The following is a 22,929-nucleotide window of genomic DNA, read 5'->3' on the forward strand; positions in this document are numbered from 1 at the left end:
GGAACAAATGAGAACAGAAGTAACTGAGATCTATCAGTCTGGTAAAGGTTATAAAGCCATTTCTAAAGCTTTGGGACTCCAGCGAACCACAGTGAGAGCCATTATCCACAAATGGCAAAAACATGGAACAGTGGTGAACCTTCCCAGGAGTGGCCGGCCGACCAAAATTACCCCAAGAGCGCAGAGACGACTCATCCGAGAGGTGACAAAGACCCCAGGACAACATCTAAAGAACTGCAGGCCTCACTTGCCTCAATTAAGGTCAGTGTTCACGACTCCACCATAAGAAAGAGACTGGACAAAAACGGCCTGCATGGCAGATTTCCAAGACGCAAACCACTGTTAAGCAAAAAGAACATTAGGGCTCGTCTCAGTTTTGCTAAGAAACATCTCAATAATTGCCAAGACTTTTGGGAAAATACCTTGTGGACTGATGAGATAAAAGTTGAACTTTTTGGAAGGCAAATGTCCCGTTACATCTGGCGTAAAAGGAACACTGCATTTTAGAAAAAGAACATCATACCAACAGTAAAATATAGTGGTGGTAGTGTGATGGTCTGGGGTTGTTTTGCTGCTTCAGGACCTGGAAGGCTTGCTGTGATAGATGGAACCATGAATTCTACTGTCTACCAAAAAATCCTGAAGGAGAATGTCCGCCATCTGTTCGTCAACTCAAGCTGAAGCGATCTTGGGTGCTGCAACAGGACAATGACCCAAAACACACCAGCAAATCCACCTCTGAATGGCTGAAGAAAACAAAATGAAGACTTTGGAGTGGCCTAGTCAAAGTCCTGACCTGAATCCAATTGAGATGCTATGGCATGACCTTAAAAAGGCGGTTCATGCTAGAAAACCCTCAAATAAAGCTGAATTACAACAATTCTGCAAAGATGAGTGGGCCAAAATTCCTCCAGAGCTGTAAAGACTCATTGCAAGTTATCGCAAAACACTTGATTGCAGTTATTGCTGCTAAGGGTGGCCCAACCAGTTAATAGGTTCAGGGGCAATTGCTTTTTCACACAGGGCCATGTAGGTTTGGATTTTTTTTTCTCCCTAAATAATAAAAACCATCATTTAAAAACTGCATTTTGTGTTTACTTGTGTTATATTTGACTAATGGTTAAATGTGTTTGATGATCAGAAACATTTTGTGTGACAAACATGCAAAAGAATAAGAAATCAGGAAGGGGCAAATAGTTTTTCACACCACTGTATATACACACACATATATACACACAAATACATATATATATATATACATACATACACACACACATATATAAACATATATATACATATACATACATATCTACATATATACACAGACAGCTATTTCAGTATCAGTGCAATACGCTGTTTGTTAAAACGGTTGACTCCCGCTCTTACGTGCAATAACAAATCAAATCATTCAGTTGTCTTTGCTCATATGTCATTTTAGAGCTGGACGCCTGGCATCTTTTTTTGGCCACAAGTTCGTTTCTGTTTGCTGTGAGGTTCTGTGTTGTGGAGATTCTCAGGATGGATTGCAGGTGCTCATCAGTGAGGCGACTCCTTTGTGCTGTTTTGTTAGTCTTTATCACTGAGAAGAGCTTCTCACACAGATATGTGCTACCAAACATGCACAAGGTTCGAGCCGCATGTAGACAGACTTTTTGTTCTTCAAAGTCACCAAAGCGCCGTGCAAACTCAGTGCTTAATAACTCTAGCCGCAATAACTTGCAGCATCATAAGGTAGACTTGATTAACGCGGTAAGTGTTCAGCAAGGCAGCTGAAGCGCTGCATTATGGGATCTGTAGTTTATTGTGTTACCAGCGCTTCATATACCTGGGCCATTAATAACAATAATACAGTATATAAAATGATCTCATGGGCGGATATAATTACGCCGGGCGGATGTGGCCGCCCTTGAGTTTGACACATATGGACTAAATAGAACTTGAAAAGATATATTTTTTCAAATGTGATTGCGCAATTCAGATAGAGTTGACGCGCACTACAGCCTGCATGCCTCAATGAGTCATCCTCCCCTCGCTCTTACTTTTTTACCGTTCATCTAATGAATACACTGAGTATGGCTTTACCAAAACAATCATTGATGGCGAATAAAGTATCCATTATTCGAGTATGTAGATCGGGATATATATATATATACATATATATATACCCGCGTATCACAGCGGAGAAGTAGTGTGTTAAAAAAGGTAGAAAAAGAAAAGGGAACATTTTAAAAATAACGTAACATGACTGTCAATATACAGTATTTGTTTTGTGAGTGTTACTGAGTGTTGCTGTCATCAAGGATTTGATTATCATTATTTCTTTCAATCAGGTTCGTATTTGTAGGATGTGTTGTGTTCAAGTTACATTCCGTGTTTGTCAATCGTTGTAAAATGACAGGTTTCATTCATCGATTCGTTTCTTACTGCATCAATAAACAGCTCGTCTTCTTCTTTATCTGAGACCTGACACACCGAACAATTGTTCGGTTGTCGCTTTCAAGTGTACCGAAATGGCCAAATATTTTACACCTTTCAACAACCGCCAATGCCTTTTAAACATCTTAGATTCAGAGGTGACGATTTCAGTAGTGGACACTTTGATGTTTATGAATGTTTAAACTCTCAAAAGCTGGATGTGAAGTTAACGATGAAACCGATTGTATGCTTACAACGCTCACAGATGCCAAATGTCTCTTCAACACAAGTCCTACAAATACTGTCGTAATTGAAACCATGAAACTCAAACCGATTATGACAGCAGCAATCCAAGTTGTGAGATTTGAAACAAGATTACTGTTCACATGGCCAACTGTAGTTTGCATGCTAAAAAGTGTGCTCAGCGCACAGCTTGGTCATTACAACTGGAGGGCCAAACTCACAATGTGGTTTACAAAGAGATCCTTAACAAATAATTATTGGTATATTTTCCCTCAGTTTAAAAAGGTTTAATTGTCTTCTTAATAAAAATTTGAAGGCAGTACTTTGCCGCTGCGAAGCGCGGGTATTTTGCTAGTATATGTGTATATATATATATATTGTAAGGACGAGAGAGACAGTAGCAAGGGTTGGGGTTTTCCGGCCCGTATATTCTGCACACAAAAAAAACAGGTCAAAATCATAAACTCAAAAGTTCATAACGCGACACCGACTCCTGGCGTCGCGGCCATTTTATTGGGGAGGAGCCGGAAGTGGAGGAATGTCGGGAAGGACCGCAAGGGAGGATGGGAAGGATGACGTCAGGGCAAGATGGCGGAGGAAGGGCGGAAGTAACGCACTGCGGTCATCCATGCCTATGGTGCAGGGCGGTCTTTTTCCTATGAGGAAGCAGAGGGAGAAAGTTAATACCCCACCATTCCCTGGCGGCGAGTGGTTTCCCAGGTGCTGACGAATCAATCCGCGGCCTCCTACTGCGCGCGTGCGACACGATCCCCCTTAGCCCAGGACCGTCAGGTCGGGCGGACCTAACCGAGAGGTCGTGAATACGAGAGAGGGCATCGGCATTGGCCTGAAGGGTCCCCGCCGATAAGTGACAGTGAACTTATACGGCTGTAAGTCCAGGAACCACCTGGTGACCCGCGGATTCGACTCTTTGTGCAGGGACATCCACTGAAGTGCAGCGTGATCAGTCACCAGAGCGAACTCGCGACCCAGCAGGTAGTACGGAGGTGGGTCACTGCCCACTTAATGGCCAAGGCCTCCCTCTCCACTGCCGCGCACGGGTCTCCCGGTCCATCAGTTCCGCTAAGGTACATCACAGGGTGCTCGACACCATCGGCGCTTTGGCTCAGCACGGCACCCAGGCCTGTGTCCGGCGTCGGTCTGGAGAATAAACGGGAGCCCAAAATCGGCGTCCGTAACACAGGTGCCGGCGTTAGGGCCTTCTTTAGGTCACTGAACGCTGTTCTGCTTTGTCGGTCCACACCACGATAGGGGAGCCCTTTTGTCAGGTCAGTCAAGGGTGCTGCTCTTTGGAGAAACGGGAACAAACCGGCGGTAGTAACCCGCAAGCCCCAAGAAAGCCTGCACCTGTTTCTTGGTACTCGGACGGGCCATTCTAAGATGTCTTTCACTTTGGAGCTCTGTGGCGCACCTGTCCTTGTCCCACGAGGTAGCCTAAATATTTGGCCTCCTTTAATCCAAAAACACTTCCGGGGTTTATGCGGAGGCCGGCTTTAGCCAGTGTTCGGAGGACAGCTGCGACCTGCAGTAGATGCTCCTCCCAGGTGCCGGAATAGATGACAACGCATCCAGGTACGCGGCGCTATAGGACTGGTGTGGCGTCAGGCACTCTATCTACCAGACGTTGGAAGGTCGCCGGGCCCGTGCAGCCCAAATGGGAGGACCTTGTACTGCCAGTGCCCGCTAGGGGTGCTAAAGGCCGTTTTCTCCTTTGCGGATGCCGTTAAAGGAATTTGCCAATACCCTTTTGTCATGTCAAGGGTAGTCAGATATCGAGCCGTACCCAGCCGCTCAAGGAGGTCGTCAATGCGGGGCATGGGGTAGGCATCGAACTTGGAGATCTGATTCAGACGCCTAAAGTCATTACAGAACCTCCAGGAGCCGCCTGGCTTGGAGGCGAGGACAATAGGGCTGGACCAGGGACTATGGCTCTCTTCAATTATGTCCATGTCCAACATACGTTTCACCTCCAGTTCGACCTCTGCGCGTTTTGCCTCCGGGAGTCGGTAGGGCCTCTCCCGGACGATTACCCCGGCTCCGTGACTATATCGTGCTCAATCAGCGGTCCGCCGGGTGACTCGCTCACTACCTCGGGATGGCTCGGAGTGTTTGGGCTAACTCCTGCCGCTGCTTGGGGTCAGCTCTTCGCCGAGGTTAAGGGCAGTTGTGCTTGTGAAAAGGGAGAGTGACCTACGGGAGCTGGGAAGCTCCTCTCTATCTCCAGGGCTTTAACAGGTTGACATGATAGATCCTCTCACTCGGTCGACGGTTGGGCTGTTTTACCAAATAGTCGACGAGTCCTTTCTCTCCTTAACCTCGTAAGGCCCTTGCCAGTGAGCGAGCAGCTTCGAGTGGGAGGTCGGGACGAGCACCATAACTCGGTCCCGGGCGGAACTCCCTGAGGACGGAGTTGCGGTTGTAACACCGGCCTGCGCTGCTTGCGCACGAGTCACGTGCTCTTTTAGGAGGGGCCTGATCTTTGTGAGTCGGTCGCGCAGTTGCGCACGCATCAAAATATTAGAGGAGGGAAGAGCCTCGGCCTCCCAGCCTTCTTTTAGGATGTCGAGGATTCCCCGGGGTTGTCGCCCGTATAGTAATTCAAAAGGGGAGAAGCCCGTAGAGGCCTGGGGTACCTCCCGGTAGGCAAAAGCACGAGCGGGAGGAGCTGGTCCCAGTTCCTGCCGCCCCGCTGACTACCTTTGGAGCATCTGCTTAAGCGCCTGATTAAATCGCTCACCAACCCGCCAGTTTGCGGGTGATAGACTGACGCTTTCAGGTGCTTTATCTGCAGTAATTTGGCCACCTCCTTGAACGTATCCGAAGTGAAGGCGTACCCTGGTCCGTGAGGACCTCCTTGGGTATGCCCACGCGTGAAAACAAGTTAACCAGTTCCGTGCGATGCTTTTAGTATTAGCGAGCGCAGGGGAACCGCCTCTGGGTACCGGGTGGCATAGTCCACCATGACTAGGATATACTTGTGGCCACGGGTTGAGGGCTCCAGGGTCCCACCAAATCGACCCCTATCCTTTCAAAGGGGATGTCCACGAGGGGAATAGGGACTAGAGGAGCACGGTCCCTCCTAGGAATCTGGCGGGTCTGGCACTCGGACAGGATTGACAGAACCGCCGGACCTCCTCATTGATCCCAGGCCAGTAAAAGCGGAGCTTAATCCTCTCCAGTGTTTTTTCGGCCCCGAGGTGGGCGCCTAGGAGGTGAGCATGTGCCAACTCGCATATCTCCCGCCGGAAGGTACGCGGAATTAGCAACAACTTCCGCACCTCGCCCTCATGGGTAGCCACTTTCGGTACAACAGATCATTTTCAAGGACAAAGAAGGGTTCCGGTGTGGATCCGTCCGCTGTCGAGCTGTTAGGCAGAACAATCGCGTTCCGGGCAAAGCGCAGGGAGTCATCATTCCACTGCTCCCTCTTAAAGGAGGCGGCGTGGACGAAATTGATGGTCCAGGCGCCGAGAGGGTCTTGGGGCCTGGGCCCGGGGAGAGTTCCCTGGCTAGTCCCTTCTCCGGCGGAATCTTCCGGGTCAAGGTCCGTAGCCACGAAAGGTCCCCGAGACACCAGCGCCCATAGGGCCTGCCCTTGTGCACGGCGTGGAGGCCGGGAGGGTTGCCTTTTCCCCTCATGACAAGATCCAACGAGGCCCGGGGCGCTAATGGCTTACCGCTGATTCTTTTCGACCAGTCTTGTCCCAGGATCACTGGGAAGGGGGGGTCAGGTAACACAGCGACCGCCATTTGGATTGGTTCCCCCTTCCAGGTAAGATAGCAGTGAGCGGAACGATATGACCTAGTCCCCCCATGTACACAGGTAACCAACAAATGTTGCTTTAACCACTGTTGCGGTAACTAAACGGCGAGCAACAATGGTAATGTTGCTGCGGAATCAAACAAAGCCACCACGGTGTGCCCATTTAGCAACACCACTCCCGTATTCGGACTCGCCAAGGGATGCGGCGGGGGACAAAACCTCTCCGCTCATGTCCAGCTGCAGTCCATAGGCTCCGGGCGTGTGATGGGGGCAGTTTGGCAGCAGGTGGCGGGCTCGCCACACTTGAAACAGCGCGACGGACCCGGCCTCTCTTTGGCTCTGGCTGGCGCTTCTGCAGCGCGTCGAGGGGGCTCGGGGGTGGCCGCCCGTCCCTGCCGGTTCCCGCGAGCAGGCTTTTCTGACCCCCCAAGTCGGAGGACCGCCAACTGACGCTCCAGGACGTCGAGGAGGCCCGACATGTTTGATAGGCGTGCCCCCGGACCTGCTGGGCGAGGGAACTGGGCATTGCGTTGACCAGGCCTTCACAGGCCACCCGCTCGACGACCTTCCGCCCGTCAGGGCTCTCTGGCCGTAGCCAGCGGCCCATCTTGCCCCAGAACTTCAACGCCTGGGCGCGCGGGCTTTTCGGGGTCAAAGACCCAGTTCCGCCATTCGGCCGCCTGCTGGCCCGGGCTAATGCCGTAGCGGGCCAATATTTCGGGCTTGAGGAGGTCGTAATTAGCGCCTCCTCCTCAGGGAGGTCATAATAGGCCCGCAGCGCGGGTCCCTTTAGGTAAGGCGCCAAGATGGACGCCCACTCGGACCGCTGCCACTCGTTCCGGTGGCGTCCTCTCAAACATGCCCAGGTAGGCATCGACATCTCGAAGGCCCCATCGGCACCATAGGAGGAGGCGGCTGCCTGGGCGGGTCTGGTCTCGCCGTTGGGCTTCCACCAACCTGGCCTCGTGGCCTCCAGCTCCCGGTTGGTAGCGGCTTGCGCTTGCTGCAGGGCCTGGAGCTGGGCGTTCATTCCCTGCAGCACGGTGTTCAGGTCCTGTCCCTCCGTCATATTTCCGGGATTGCAGTATCCTGCCGACTACGCCAGTTGTAAAGGACGAGCAGAGACAGTATGAAGTGTTGGGGTTTTCCGGCCCCGTATATTCTACACACAAAAAAACAGGTCAAAATCATAAACTTAAAGTTCATAATCACACCGACTCCTGGCGCCGCGCCATTTTATTGGGGAGGAGCCGGAAGTGGAGGAATGTCGGGAAGGACCGCAAGGGAGGATGGGAAGGATGGCGTCAGGGCAAGATGGCGGAGGAAGGGCGGAAGTGCGCACTGCGGTCATCCATGCCTATGGTGCAGGACGGTCTTTTTCCTATGAGGAAGCAGAGGGAGAAAGTTAATACCCCACCATTCCCTGGCGGCGAGTGGTTTCCCAGGTGCTGTCGAATCAATCCGCCTCCTACTCTGCAGCGTGACATATATATATATATATATATATATATATATATATATATATACACACAGTATATATGTATGGCATTAATAGCCTGAATCACAATCTGATTGTATGGGTGGTTACCTACCAGGTAACGCTTGTGGTTGGTCTGCAAGTTGGCAAACATCTGCCACGGTGCCCTCTTTCAGTTGCAAGAAGCAGATCATAGAATGGTTGAGTAGTTTACTGTCAAATAATGCAGAGTACGCGACACGTGTTTCACACTAATTCTGGGCTCACCAGGCGTACACACTCACTGCACCCCTTCTCGGGGATTGAACCTCGGATGTCAGCGTCAAAGGCAAAGCCTCTTTACGTTTCGCCACGACGTGTGGTTTGTTTATTTGACAGCATGTAGATTGGGGTAATTACATTCATGGCATTCATAGTCTGAATCACAATCTGATTGTATGTGTGGTAACCTACCCGGTAACGCTTGTGGTTGGTCTGCAAGTTGGCAAACATCCACTGTGGTGCTCTCTTTCAGTTGTGAGAAGCAGATCATAGAATGGTTGAATATATATACAATATATGTATTGTGCCTACGTGACCACAAGGTAATACCCAAACTATTCCAAAACAACATTTGCACTGATTTGTTTTTTTTGTATCTCACACCCTCATACACCTTTATCATAAGATCATCCCTTATCTGCAATGGAGCATTCGATCAGAAGAAAATGTGAAGTTGGTTTAAAATTAAATGTCATTGAAGTAGCGAAAGAAATTGGTAACTGCGCTGCTGCAAAAAAATTTGATGCGTCTGAGAAACTGATGCGAGATTAGAGGAGGCAAGAAGATGTAAAAAAAAAAAAAGTGTTGCATTTTTGAACAGATGTATAAGTTGGGGTCTGATTTTATTATCGATTTTTCAGGTTTCAAGACCCGACGTAACTGTCTGAACACACTATTGTGACTAATGCCACAAGCATGTCCACTTTTGAATGAGTATAAGAATTTCACCTGAATATTATTCCTGAATACGTTAAACATTCTTCTGTTATCTCTGCAGACCAAACACGGGAAAACCTGTCTGATTCATCCCTGAAGATGTCACTTCCGGTCCTGCCGCTCAGAAGCACATCACATCCGGTTCCATGACATCACTTCCAGACTTAACATTTAAAGCCGGCATCTTAACAACAGTTATTCAGTTCTTGTTTGGACTCCATCAAAGACACATCTGTGTTCATTTTCAGAGCTCATTGCAGCCAGGGATATTATACGGATGGCTGCCCCAAACCCTTTTAAGTGTGTCGAGTCTGATCATTTCACAGCTTGTAGGTGATATCCTGGTTCCCAGGGTTCACTGGCAGACAAGCTGTTTCATGTTAACAGATGAAAAAAAAAAACTCAAATAACAGAATGGGATTTAAAATAATCATAATTACAAAATCTTAACCTCAAAATAATAAGAAAACAGTAGAAAAACTACAAACATTTTAAATGTCAAATTCCACATACAGTAGCCGACATTCAAAAAACCTGCATGAAGTGGTCAGACACCATACAGCTAAACTAAAAAAGGAGGAAAAAGAGAGCCAAACACTTAGCCAAAAGCTAATGCTACTGCAACAGTGCAGTGTCTGAAAGAACCCATAACAGTCCCTAGCTACTATAGGGAAACTTAGCAACTGGGGCCTGTATCTTAATTAAGGTTTTCGTTCCTCCACTATTAATGTTTCTACTAAACTCTTTAGAACACATAAGACAAACAACACAAACTTAGGGCAAGAAAAACAGCAGACACAATGATTACTACCAGTTTATCACTTCATGTTTTGTCACTGTTCATGTACAAGCTGTACATGCAGCTTTGCTTTATGCCTACAGCTTCAGTTTCAGATCTGTAGTGTCACACACGTGCGCATGGGAAGCAGCTAAAAGGCCTGAACGAGAGAAATTCCATGCCAGACCAGGGGGTGGCAGAGTAGACTCACTCTTTATCTCACTTCTCTGCAGATCAGTTACGGGAAATTCCACCTGGCCCTGATGATGTCACTTTCGGTCCCAGTCCTGATGACACCACTTCTGGTTCCATCCCCATTGATGACATCATTTTCTCTGCTGGCTTTTAAAGCCCGTATCCTTTTGCTATCAAGTCAGTTCTGTTTTGGTCTCTGATCTGTACACATCAGTACAATTATTATATCTATTGTGCAGCCAGGAAATAATATACAAGAGGCTGCCCCAAACCATTATGTGGCTTTTTGTCGATTTTTGCGACAGTGGCTATACCTTATAAATCAATGTTCCACATTGAAGGACCACAGTAGCAAACAGATTTTTGTTCCAGCCTAATTGATTAATTAGAAATTTCAATAATGGAATTTGCTTTCCTGCGGTGGGTTGGCACCCTGCCTGGGATTGGTTCCTGCCTTTTGCCCTGTGTTGGCTGGGATTGGCTCCAGCAGACCCCCGTGACCCTGTGTTTGGATTCAGCGGGTTGGAAAATGGATGGATGGGTGGAATTTGCTTTCTAATTGTATGGCTTCTTAGTGTTTTCATTCTCCCAAATCATTTTTTTTTACAAGAACCAAATGAGCGGTCCTTCACTTTTTTCTCTTTGATTTCTTTCCAAATATTTTATCAAAAAACAAAATTCATGACAAGGACACACAGATGTAAATGGGAGTTAGATGGTGAATTGCAAGCTCCTTTGTCATTTGCACCTCATTGTTCATTTGTAGTTGGTCAATAAAACTATTTTGGTAGCAATAATTAGTTTCCAATAAGAAATTTTTCAGGAAAAAAAACTGCAATCACAGTGGCCACCCAAGAATGAATATGGGAATTTTTGGTCTATACTAGTGGCTTTTATGTTTATCAATCATTTTTTTTCTTGTGACAAATTCTTCCTTTTGTGTATCTTTGAGACCCATAATCCAGTGGGCATTGTTCCCCTTGGGGAATCAGCGATGCAGGTCATAGCGCAACAGTGGCGTTTGCTTATAATACCCACGGCAGCCCATCACAAGACACTAACGAAACCACGCACAACCATTTTCCATTGATTATAATTGTGTATCACCACTCTGTGCAATGATAAATCAGACAACATAGTTTAAGATCCTATGGTCTGGACCCTTGTGATTGCTCAAGTTGCTGTCACTTTTATTGTCCTACAGTATGTGCTGCCAACTTATACTAGATAGATAGATAGATAGATAGATAGATAGATAGATAGATAGATAGATAGATAGATAGCTACTTTATTAGTCATTCTTTTATGCCTACAGCTAAAAAAGATTTCCAGAATAGTAGCTAAGGGTTTATGTGGTCAGACATTGACATTATAAAAGAAACATGAAAAACAGGAAAAAAAGGGTTAAGTTTTTAAGAGACATCCTTCAGTTGAAAATGAAAAGTGACAAATGCAAGCAAAGTTGTTGTGACATCTTTTATCTATAACTAAAAAGTTCCTTCTGAAAGTGTGAGCTGAATCTTCCTCAGAAGCAGGCCCCAAAATGAACACAGATATCTGTAAAGGAGGTGGCTTATATATCCTACATGCTAGTAAAGATAGGGATTGCATCCCTAAGCTGATGTCTTATGAGACATTCTCCTTCACACTAAAGGACATGAGTTGTGCTTCTCTTTCAATCTTCCCCTCTGTGTTTCTCCATACCAATACTCATGATACACTCTCCAGGGTCACAGGTATAACAACACATAGACTCCTTTGAATGTTCTCCCCTTTCCTACACTTTGATAAATAAAAAGAGTGCCTGATATGCCTGATAAAGATGTCTCAAAAGATTATTATAATGTTCACAAAAAAAAATCGATCTATGTCAGTGTATGCATAATGTTGTAATCACCGTGATTAATCCCTACAGATAGCTGGCAAGACTGTCACTCTGTTCCAAGATGGGCATGTTAGGCTCATAAGTGAGTCTGCATTGGTCTTGTCTGAGTGTGCCCTGCCTGGCATCCCATAACTTCAAAAACAGGATAAAGAGAGACAGAATATTAATAGACAAATTTCCATTTAATTGTATAGGGGATACAATGGTTATTCCTGTTGCCTAACAACTCCAGAGCACCAGGTTCAAATTCTTGGCGTGGTTATTGCCTATTTCGACACTGGATTTCCTGCCACATATCAGATGGAATAAAGTACCAGGTAATATGGTAAAGAGAAGGCCTTTTGAGAGCTACAAAACTCAGCTTGATACTATTTTGGAGAAATTAGATTGATGGGACTGGAAAACTTTGTTGGGAGGAAAGCCTGTTCTCGTTGGGTAATGGCAACTCTAAAACGAATTAATGTTTTGTGTGTGTGTGTGTGTGAGTGTGAGTGTGAGTGTGCCCTCCAAAGGACTGAATCTCAGAACTCAGCTGGCAGTCTGGACAGAGACGTTTCAGTTCTACTCTGACCCTGGCTTCAATTAAAACAGTTCAGGAATGATTCATATTTTTAAATGGATGACTGATGGTTTGTCTGCTCAGCTTTTTTTTTTGAAACAGCATTAAAATGGAGTGTATTTGAACTCACGCAAGTACTTGGACAATCCATTTATTTATAGATCCTTTTACTAACCCTGCTTATACTATTAATGCATCAAAAGGTCTATCAGCATTGTGCATAAGACAGGAGTGGGCACATTCAATGAAAACCAAAACAAATACTGGAATGTGCAAACTCTACATAGTTTTACATTTTGGGAAGTTAGCATTACAGAAGATCTCTCTCTTGATCTACTAATAACTACTTTAATACTGGAGCACCTCAGGGAACTATCCTGCCTCCCTTCATGTTTACTTTCTGCCCCAGAGACCTCCAGCACAATACCAGAGCTTGCCTTCTGCAGATATTTTCAGATGACTCCTACATCATAGGTTGTATTAATAATGGAGAGGACTCTGAGTACAGGAAGGTTGTAGAGGACTTTGTCTTGTGGTGTAGTGTGAACCATCTGTGACTCAACATCAGCAAGACAAAGGAGTTGGTGGTGGACATCCAGGATTTCACATTCCTCTGAGACTATTCACTATTCAGGGGAAGACCAAACTGCACAGGCCTGACAACAAAGTGGCTCTGTTCAAGGAGGGCCAGAGCAGACTGTACTTCCTACGGATAAGTATACAACATGCTGCTGGAAATGTTCTATAAGTTCATAGTAGCCAGTGTGTCATTCTACACTGCAGTCTCTTGGGGAAGTAACTTGAACTTAAAAATATGCACAATGCCTGAATAAACTTATCAGGAAAGCCTGATCCATCACAGGATGGAACCCTGAACACATTGGAAGCTTGTTGTGGGAAAAAGGATGGTGGCAAAATTACATGCCATCATAAAAAATCCCCTCCAGGAAGTGCTTGCTTGGAGTACTTTTAGCCACAGGCTCATTCTACCATGATGTTCTAAGAAACACCTCTGGGAATCTTTTCTGCCTGTTGCTATCAGGCAGCTCAATGCTTCTCCCAATGTACTCTTTAAATTCATTTTGAAATTTCGGCACAATATACAGTACATTTATTTATTTGTTGACCAGCTGGCTAATTATTTGCCGTGTTATCTGTATTCTTGTTTTTTTTTTTTTTAAATGTTTTTTTATGTTGTGCTACCACATCCATCAGAATTCCTCCTTGGGATTAATAAAGGTTATCTAATCTAATCTAGCACCTCTATTATGATAAGAAAAACACAGGAATGACTTTACAATTTGAGGCAGCTGAGGATAGTAAACCTGAACCAGAAGCTGCTGGTCGACTTTTACAGGTGTACTATACTATAGAAAGCTTATTAACGTACTGTATCAGAGCTTGATACGGCAGTTGCACCAAAGAAGCACAGCACAGATCATCATAGTAACACAGCTTCCAGCAATTGAAGACATTTATAGATCACGTTGCTTGGAGAAGGTATTTAATATTATTAAAGATCCTTTTACTACCATTGTCACACACGTGTGCATAGGAGACAGCTGAAGGGCTTAGAGAGGACTGATTATACATCTGCCGGGGGGTATGCTGACGCTCTTTCTAAGTTCCCTACAGGTCTTTCCCGGGAAATCCCACCAGGAGCCACCACCTCGAATCGGGACACATCACTTCCGGTCCCAGCCTGGAGGACGACATCACTTCCGGTCCCGGGCCCGAGGACGACGTCACTTCCGCCCAACGTCCTATAAAGCCTCCTGCCTTTTCTCTGGGAGGCAGTTCTGTTTTGGACTCTGTTGTGTAAACTTGACTCACATGAGTCATTTGCTTTTGCAGCCTGGAAACCGCATTAAAAGGGTGGCTGTCTCAAACCTTGCCATGCCTCGTGTCTCTTCTTGTTACAGTGGCGTAGTCGGCAGGATGATGTCCCTGAAGAACCCGGGACACGACCCTAGAAAGAACCAGGTAGGAAAGTACCGGGGCCGAGTTTCAGGGCGGGGAGTGCGCTGGGGGGTCAGGAAGGACCCGGTGCAGGCTCTGCTCCACGAGGGCAACCCTGGGCTGAAGCCCTATCTGGTGGAGAAGGTGGAAGGGACCCACAGGCGTGGGCTAGTTTCTGGGGAGGACACTAAAGGGGCTCATTATGCTCTCCTGGGCAGGAGAGCCGAGCTGCCCATCGGGACCAAGGTCCCTGATAACGATGGGCTTTCCCCAGGCCAGCAGGTGAAGGAATTACAAACCTAGGAGTTTAACCCAAATAGAGGGCTCCCAGAACAAGCTATGGCTCTCTGGCAGCAGGTGGGTCTGTGGCTACGGCCATTCGAATTGACCCCGCTACAAATCGTGCAGCAGGTTGCCTGTTTTTTGCTGTTGCAGCACCTACCCCAGGACTTTGCCCAGCCGGCCTGGGGCGATTTTCATTCCATGCAGGAGCTCCTACAGCTCCTAAAGACCCCGAGGCTGGCTTTGAAACCTGGGAGGGCAGAACAGCCCCTTGGTGAACTACACGGGAGCTATGCCCCACTGAGGAAGTCCCAGCCACACACACCAGAGCCTTTTCCGAAGTCGCCGGACCGTCTGGCCTGCGACCTGTCAAGGAACAAGGCGGATTGTAGGGGGACGCGGCAGTGTTGTTTGTGTGTCCTTAACAATCCCCTGGCAGACAACCATACGGGGCAGCTTCTCATTAACGGTCATAAAGTGACGGCCCTGTTTGACTCCGGCAGTAACGTGTCTGTCGTTGCCTGCTGTTTTGTTCTACCGCAACAGTGGACTAAAAGACCAGCCTAAAATGTATACACGGAGACATCCGCATGTACAAATCCGCCCAGTGTTATGTGTGTCTCGGAGGGACCCTTCGAAAACTCACCGTAGCAGTTCACCCAGATCCTCCGTTTCCAGTAATCCTCGGGCGGGACTGGTCTGAAAGAAACAGCGGTAGACTAGTGAGCATTCCCGGAAAAACTTTTGGCCTAGTTATAGATGAGAAAGACTCATCTCAAGCTGCTTCCACGCCGTGTAATCAGCCGACAGGGAGTGGGGCAGAGGGCCAAGAGAGTGACGGAGGCAGCAAGGGAGGAGTCTCCGCCACTTGAGGTCAGACCGGACCCGATCTCTGAGTTGCACTTTCAGTTTAGAGCGACACCGGCTTCTTTCAAGAGAGAGCAATGGAATGACGACTCTCTGAAACACGCAAAGAATGCAGTGGATTGCGTCATGGTGTTGGTGCCTACTTCTCACTCCAAGTTGCTCGCACATTGGCTGGGCCCTTATGAAATTAAGGAGAGGAAGGGTTTGGTCGACTATTTGGTGAAACAACCCAATCGTCGACCAAGCAAATGGGTGCATCATGTAAACCTGCTGAAACCGTGGAAGGAGAGGGACCCCAATCCCTCCTCCGGTCAGCCCCGCTCTCTCTTCGCTCAAGTAAGTTCCCTTAATTTCGGCGAGCAGCTATCTCCCAGACAGAGGCAGGAGCTCGAAGCAGCTATCCGCTCCGTCCCAGAGGTAGTGAGTAAACAGCCCGGTCGGGCCTCTCTGATCGCGCATGACATATTGACTAACCCGGGGGTGATCGTCCGAGAGCGGCCCTACAGACTCCCGGAGGCAAAGAAAGCTGAGGTGTAACTGGAAATCAAGCGAATGCTAGAACTAGGAGTGATCGAGGAGAGTAGTAGTCCCTGGTCCAGCCCCATCGTCTTGATTGCTAAGCCCGACGGCAGTTGGATGTTTTGCAATGACTTCCGTTGGCTTAATCAGGTTTCCCGGTTTGACGCTTATCCCATGTCTCGCGTGGACGACCTCCTCGAGAGGCTGGGACCAGCCAAATTCCTGACCACACTTGACATGACAAAGGGGTACTGGCAGGCTCCTTTAACGGAGTCCGCGAAGGAAAAAAACGCGTTTAGCACTCCTAGCGGACACTGGCAGTATCGTGTCCTTCCATTCGGGTTACACGGGGAGCCTGTGACTTTCCAGCATCTGGTGGACAAAGTGCTCCGACTCCATAACTCGTTTTGTGCTGCCTACCTGGATGACGTCGTCATCTATTCCAGCACATGGAAGGAAGACATACAGCAGGTCACAGCAGTATTGCGGGCATTAGGGGAGGCCGGGCTTCGAATCAACCCCAAGAAATGTTTCTTCAGATTGAGAGAACCCAAATATTTGGGCTACCTGGTGGGCCGGGGTACTGTGAAGCCACAGTGTTCCAAGTTACAAGCCATACTGACCTGGCCCCGTCCGCAGACCAAGCGGCAGGTCCGATCCTTTTTTGTTTGGCCGGGTACTACCACCGGTTTGTGCCTCGATTCTCCGAGAGAGCAGCACACTTGACCGACTTGACGAAGAAAAGAGCTCCTAACATAGTGGTATGGTCTGACAAAGCGGGGGCTGCATTCAGTGACTTGAAAAGGACTCTGACTTCAGCACCTATATTAATCTCCCCTAACTTCTCTCTTACATTTGTCCTCAAGACGGACGCTTCGGACACAGGCTTGGGAGCCATGTTGAGCCAAAGCGTTGACGGTGTTGAACACGCCATAATGTACCTGAGCCGGAAACTGTTGGACCGGGAGACCAGGTATGCAGCGGTGGAGAAGGAAGCTCTGGCGATCAAATGGGCGGTAACTCAGCTGCGGTACTACCTCTTGGGTCGGGTGTTCACTCTGGATGGCCCTTCACAGGGAGTCGAATCTGCGGGTCACGAGATGGTTTCTTGACCTGCAGCAGTACAAGTTTTCGCTCGTTCATCGGCAGGGGTATCTTCATGCCAACGCTAATGCCCTCTTCCGGGCCCACGATCACTCGGTGCAGGACGCCTGGCCCGACGGGTCTGGGCTGAGGGGGGAGTCTTGTCACACACGTGTGCATAGGAGGCAGCTGAAGGGCTTAGAGAGGACTGATTATACATCTGCCTGCGGGGGGCAGGGTACGCTGAGGCTCTTTCTACGTTCCCTACAGGTCTTTCCCGGGAAATCCCACCAGGAGCCACCACCTCGAATCGGGACACATCACTTCCGGTCCCGGCTCCAAGGACGACATCACTTCCGGTCCCGGGCCCAAGGACGAGGTCACGTCCGCCTAACGTCCTATAAAGCCTCCCGCCTTTTCTCTGGGAGGCAGTTCTGCTTTGGACTCTGTCGTGTAAACTTGACTTACATGAATCATTTGCTTTTGCAGCCAGGAAACCTCATTAAACGGATGGCTGCCCCAAACCTTGCCATGCCTCGTGTCTCTTCTTGTTACACCATCTGTGTGATCTTCTGCCATTTAACAGGCCTTACAGAACAATTCATGACTGCACAAACAAGGACAGAAACAGTTTCGCCAAGGGCCATCTTTCAATTGAATTCTAAATCTAAGTCAGTCATAATTTAAATTGTTGTGCAATAATGAATTTCAATTTATTTGAGTAACATAAAGTTTAAATGTTGTAAGTGCAATAACAATAAATATGGAATATAAGTGCAATATTTGAGTAAAAATTATACAATGTAGAAGTATTTATTGTAATTTATGTTATATTCGTCTATTGTATATTTTCATATATATATATATATATATATATAGTGACAGATAGGGGGCGCTATCCCTCCCTTGAACCCTCAGACAATACGTCAGACACCAGATAAAAGTCCAAATTATGAATTTATTTGAACAATACTGTGCACAAAGCACCCTCCTCTCCACAATACTCATATAAATCACCACAATAATCAATAATACAATTCCTCCACTCTCCCAGATGTGTTGCCACCCTGCCACCCAGCTCAGCTCGTCCGTCTGGGATTTCTCAGAGTCCTTTAAAGTCCTTGACCCGGAAGTGTTTTTGATCCTCTCAGTCCATGTGATTCTTATCACTTCATTTCCTCTGTCGCTGTGACTAAGACGTAGTTCCGGGTTATAGGACATGTAAGAGTCTCTGGGACTCCCTGCAGCGTACCCTTGCGGCCCCCATGGTATCCAGCAGGGCTGTGAAGGAAAACTCCAATATCCATGATGCCCTGCTGGAATTCGGGGCACCTCCATGCTGCCGGAAGGGCTCCATCTAGCAGCATGGGGGTATTGGCCAGGATGACGGCCGGCCATAGTCCACAATATATATTCAACCCCAATTCCAAAAAAGTTGAGATGCTGTGTAAAATGTAAATAAAAACAGAATGGAATGATTTGCAAAACATAAACCCATATTTTATTCACAATAGAACACAGAAAACACATGAGTTGTTTAAACTGAGAAAATATACCATTTTAAGAAAAAAATAAGGTTATTTTGAATTTGATGGCAGGAACACGTCTCAAAAAGTTGAGATAGGGCCATGTTTACCACTTTGTAGCATCTTTTAACAATAGTCTGTAAACGTCTGAAAACTGAGGAATGTTTCTCCTTCTTGACTGATATAGGATTCTAGCTGCTCAATCGTCCTGGGTCTTCTATGTTGTACGTATTTTTCATTTCATAATGAGCTAAATGTTTTCAATTGGTGAAAAGTCTGGACTGCAGACAGGCCATTTCAGCACACAGTCTCTTCTACTATGAAGCCATGTGGTTGTAATAGATGCAGTATGCGGTTAGCATTGCCTTGCTGATAAATGCAAGGTCTTCCTGAAAAAGACGTCATCTGGATGGAGCATATGTTGCTCTAAAACCTGTATATACCTTTCAGCATTGATGGTGCCGTTTTAGATATGCAAGTTGCCAATTTCATAGGCACTAATGCACCTCACACAATCAGAGATGCAGGGTTTTGAACTGAGCCCTGATAACTGGCTCATTATCTCCTTAGTCTGGAGGACACAGTATCCATGTTTTCCAAAAAGAATTTCAAATCTCTATTTGTCTGAAGAGAGAGATAAAAGTGGCGTTTCTGGATCATGTTCACATATGGCTTCTTTGGATGGCTGAGTTTTTATCTGTATTTCTGGATGGCACAGTGAACTGTGTTCATAGATTTCTGGTAGTGTACATGAGCCCATGCAGGGATTTCCATGACAGAATCAGGCCTGTTTTTAATGTAGTACCGTTTTAAGGGCCTAAAGATAACGGGCATCCAATATTGTTTTACGGCATTCTCCCTTGTGCACAGAGATTTCTCCAGATTCTCTGAATCTTTTGATGATATTATGTACTGTAGATAATGAGATCTATTCAAAGTCTTCACAATTTTACATTGAGGAACACTATTCTGAAATTGTTCCACAATTTGTAGATGCAGGTTTTTTGCAGATTGGTGAACCTCTGCCTATCTTTAATTCTGATAGACAGCTTATCCCAGCCGACACTTCCAAGATGCTAGATGGCATGTTCCCTGCAGCCTAGAGGTGCCCCAGATTCCTGCAGGGCATCATGGAAGATGGAGTTCGGCTTTACAGCCCTGCTGGGTACCTTGGGTGCCGCCATGTGACGCTGCAGGGAGACAAGGGTATTGTTGTTTCCCGTATAGACCAGAAGTACTCCCAAGTCACAGGGATGGAAGAACAGAAGTACTATATAAAGGACTACGTGAGGCCCAGCAAACTGAGCCGGAGTTGGGAGGGACAGTGACGGAGTTGTTCTCTAGCATTTCAACATAACGTTCTGAGGTGACAGTGACCATTGCTCCCCCTCCTCAAAACAGTAAGGGTCTACAATGCCAAATCCTGCAATGGTGCACCAAACTGTAACACGGTCAATGTGCAGAGGTCTCTGATGAAGTTCATGAGGGTTGTTTTCAGCCCAATAGCGAAAGTTGTACTTATTTATGCAACCATTCAAATGGAAGTGTGCCTCATGATTGTACATAACGATAGCATCTCGATGAATGGTTTGCAGAATTTTTGCGCAAAGCTCTCTACGACTCTCTTAGTCTCTCTCAGTGAGTTCCTGCACTAACATCATTTTGTAGGGACTGCAGTTAAGGTCCTCATGCAAAATCCTCCTTAAAGACGTGTTGGAAATGCCTAAGGCAGAAGCATGTTTTTTTGCTGAATGTCTAGGAGACTGCTCGGATGTTTTCAGGCGTTTGTACAGTCCGAGGATGGCCTGGAGATTTTCTCTTCAATGTTGTACCTGTCTGTCTAAATTTAGCCACCCACTAAAGAATTATTTTCTGATTTGAGATGTCACTGTTAGGAGGAATGCTGAAGTGTGTTCAGAAGGTGCATTGCGTAGTGATAATGGATTTGTTATTTTTGAAAAATGCTTTGACAGCGAAAACATGGTGTGCACTGGACCAAGGCATGTTGCTGACTGAAAACTACAAGAGATCGCCTATCAAAGGACTCCCACCCCAACCAACTCAGCTGCCTCTACCTCGTGCAATGACCTTAAGAAATGTGGTACATCGTTTTGGCTCACCCTATATAGTATATATAATAAAGGAAGATATACAATAACAGAATATAACAAATTATAACAGATTAATTTCTACTCAAATATTGCACACACATTCCATATTTATTGTTATATATGTGTATGTGTGTGTTTATTTGACATGAAATTGAGTTGTCACTGATGTCATTTTGTTGTGAAAAAGCTCAATAACAATTAACGCTAAACACTGATTTGAATCTCTGGCAGTGCCTCTGCTGAGTGGCTGTGCTAACAACTATGCCACATTTTCACCTGAGCTGAAATTTTATAACAATAAATATTAAAATTCAGTTAACAAATGCAATTATAAATTAATTTGGCAATATGTATATTTTTACAGCAATAAGAGTTACAAAATTTGGAAAGCTGAGCATACAAGTCAACAACAAAGTTTTACTGATTATAAAAAAGAAGACTAACTTTAAGAACTGATTCACAATAAAAATAGGTCTTCTTAAACAAACTAATGAAAGAATCAATCTATACTTTTAATCTTCAACAATTGTGACTCACATCATGACACACTGAAAGATTTTTTTTCTCTAAATTAGATACTTAACCAGCAGCCACACTATTTTTTTCATGGCAAAGGCAAGAAGATTTTTTTTATACACATAACATTCTCCAATCCACTTAATCCATTTCATGCACTCTGAACAAATCTGGAAACCAAATTATTGCTGACTATAATAGTTCTAAGAAAAAACATCAGATACAGCATGAAAGACAGCAAAGACACACATAGGCCCAAACTGAACAAATATAATAATTAAGATGTCTGGTTGACCTAAATGTTCAAATAAATAATGCAGCTGTTTGGCTGCATTTGAAAACAGCTAAGTTGCTCCCACCGCTCTTCAGGAAATGTACACGTTTGCTTCATGCTATAATAACGAAACAAAGTGTGCAGAAGGTGGATACAATGTGACACTTTCTTTTCATTCTGCTCTATTACACAAGAATGTCATAGGTGCCACAAAATGATACTCTTTGCTGATTCTTATTTTGTTGATCATTTACGTAGATTAAGTAGTGCATTCTTCATATTCATAGTATCTATCATTATGCATTACTTTCAGCCTAAATGCTTTGCAAATATTCCAAATTACTTGAAAAATGGTAATGAAACAAAAGAGCATACACTTAAGGCTGCTCTCTGCCCAAAGACCAAAGAAACAAAAAATAAACAAAAGCCAGAAAGATAAAAAAAGAAGTAAACAAAATACAAACAACATTCCTGAAAAAGAACTAAGATATTCTGAGTTTGCAGTGGAGGCAGGACAGCAAGGATGGAATGTAAAAATCTACCCAATGGAGGTTGGCTGCAGGTGCTTTGTTGCAACATTCACTGTAAGGCTGATGAGGGACTTTGGCATTAGTTGGCATGCCCTACGCTGTGCCATTAAGGAAATATCTAGGGTAGCAGAATGGAGCAGCCAGTGGCTGTGGATTAAAAGAGAAGACCCTATCTGGTCTCCCAAATAAGAAGGCTGGGCAAATGCAGAGGGGGGTGTTTCTGGGATACCAGATACCACTGCTGAGGCTACTGGAGACGTCATGGGCCTAGTCAGCGAAACGTTGATGAAAGCAGGAGCCCACTTGACAACCCCAGTGATGTGGCTGTCCGGCCTCCTCAAAACATAGTGTGATTCCTTCCTTTAGGTATGCTGTCAGGTGTAAGCTTGGCTCAGGGAAGAGGACGCCCCTGCCTTGCATATTCCCCAGGCACTATGGATGTTAAACATCTCATCCTGTGCATTTGAAATCCTGAACCAGTCTTTAATCCAAACCCAGTTGGGATGGTTTACACATTTGAACTTGTTTACAAGTTCTCCCTTCTTCACCTTCACTCTGTGTCTCTAACTTATGTATCAGCCTTCGTCTCATACTAAAGACTCAATCTGCCTTCTGCCATACAATGACTTTACATTTGTTTTCTGATTTAAAGAAGCTCAACAGGGACACCACGTTAAAACTTCTGCTAGCACTGTTTGGTGTCCATGCATTTCTAAATCTTCTCTCTACTTTATTCTATTAAAGGGCAATAGAATAGAAGCATTATGCATGCTGCTCCCTGGTGGTTGAGCTGGAGAATAATGGTGTCTGTCCAGTCCTACTTAATTTCACCCTTAAGTGGGCAATCTGACCCCACGGTCTCCATCTTGGGATGCTGTATGGCTGTCAGTCAGAAGTTCTCATAACCTTTTGCCAGTCCTCACTTCTCTCACTTTGCATTTTGATAGG

The sequence above is a fragment of the Polypterus senegalus genome, chromosome 7 (assembly GCF_016835505.1).
Source record: "Polypterus senegalus isolate Bchr_013 chromosome 7, ASM1683550v1, whole genome shotgun sequence".
Taxonomy (NCBI): Eukaryota; Metazoa; Chordata; class Cladistia; order Polypteriformes; family Polypteridae; genus Polypterus; species Polypterus senegalus.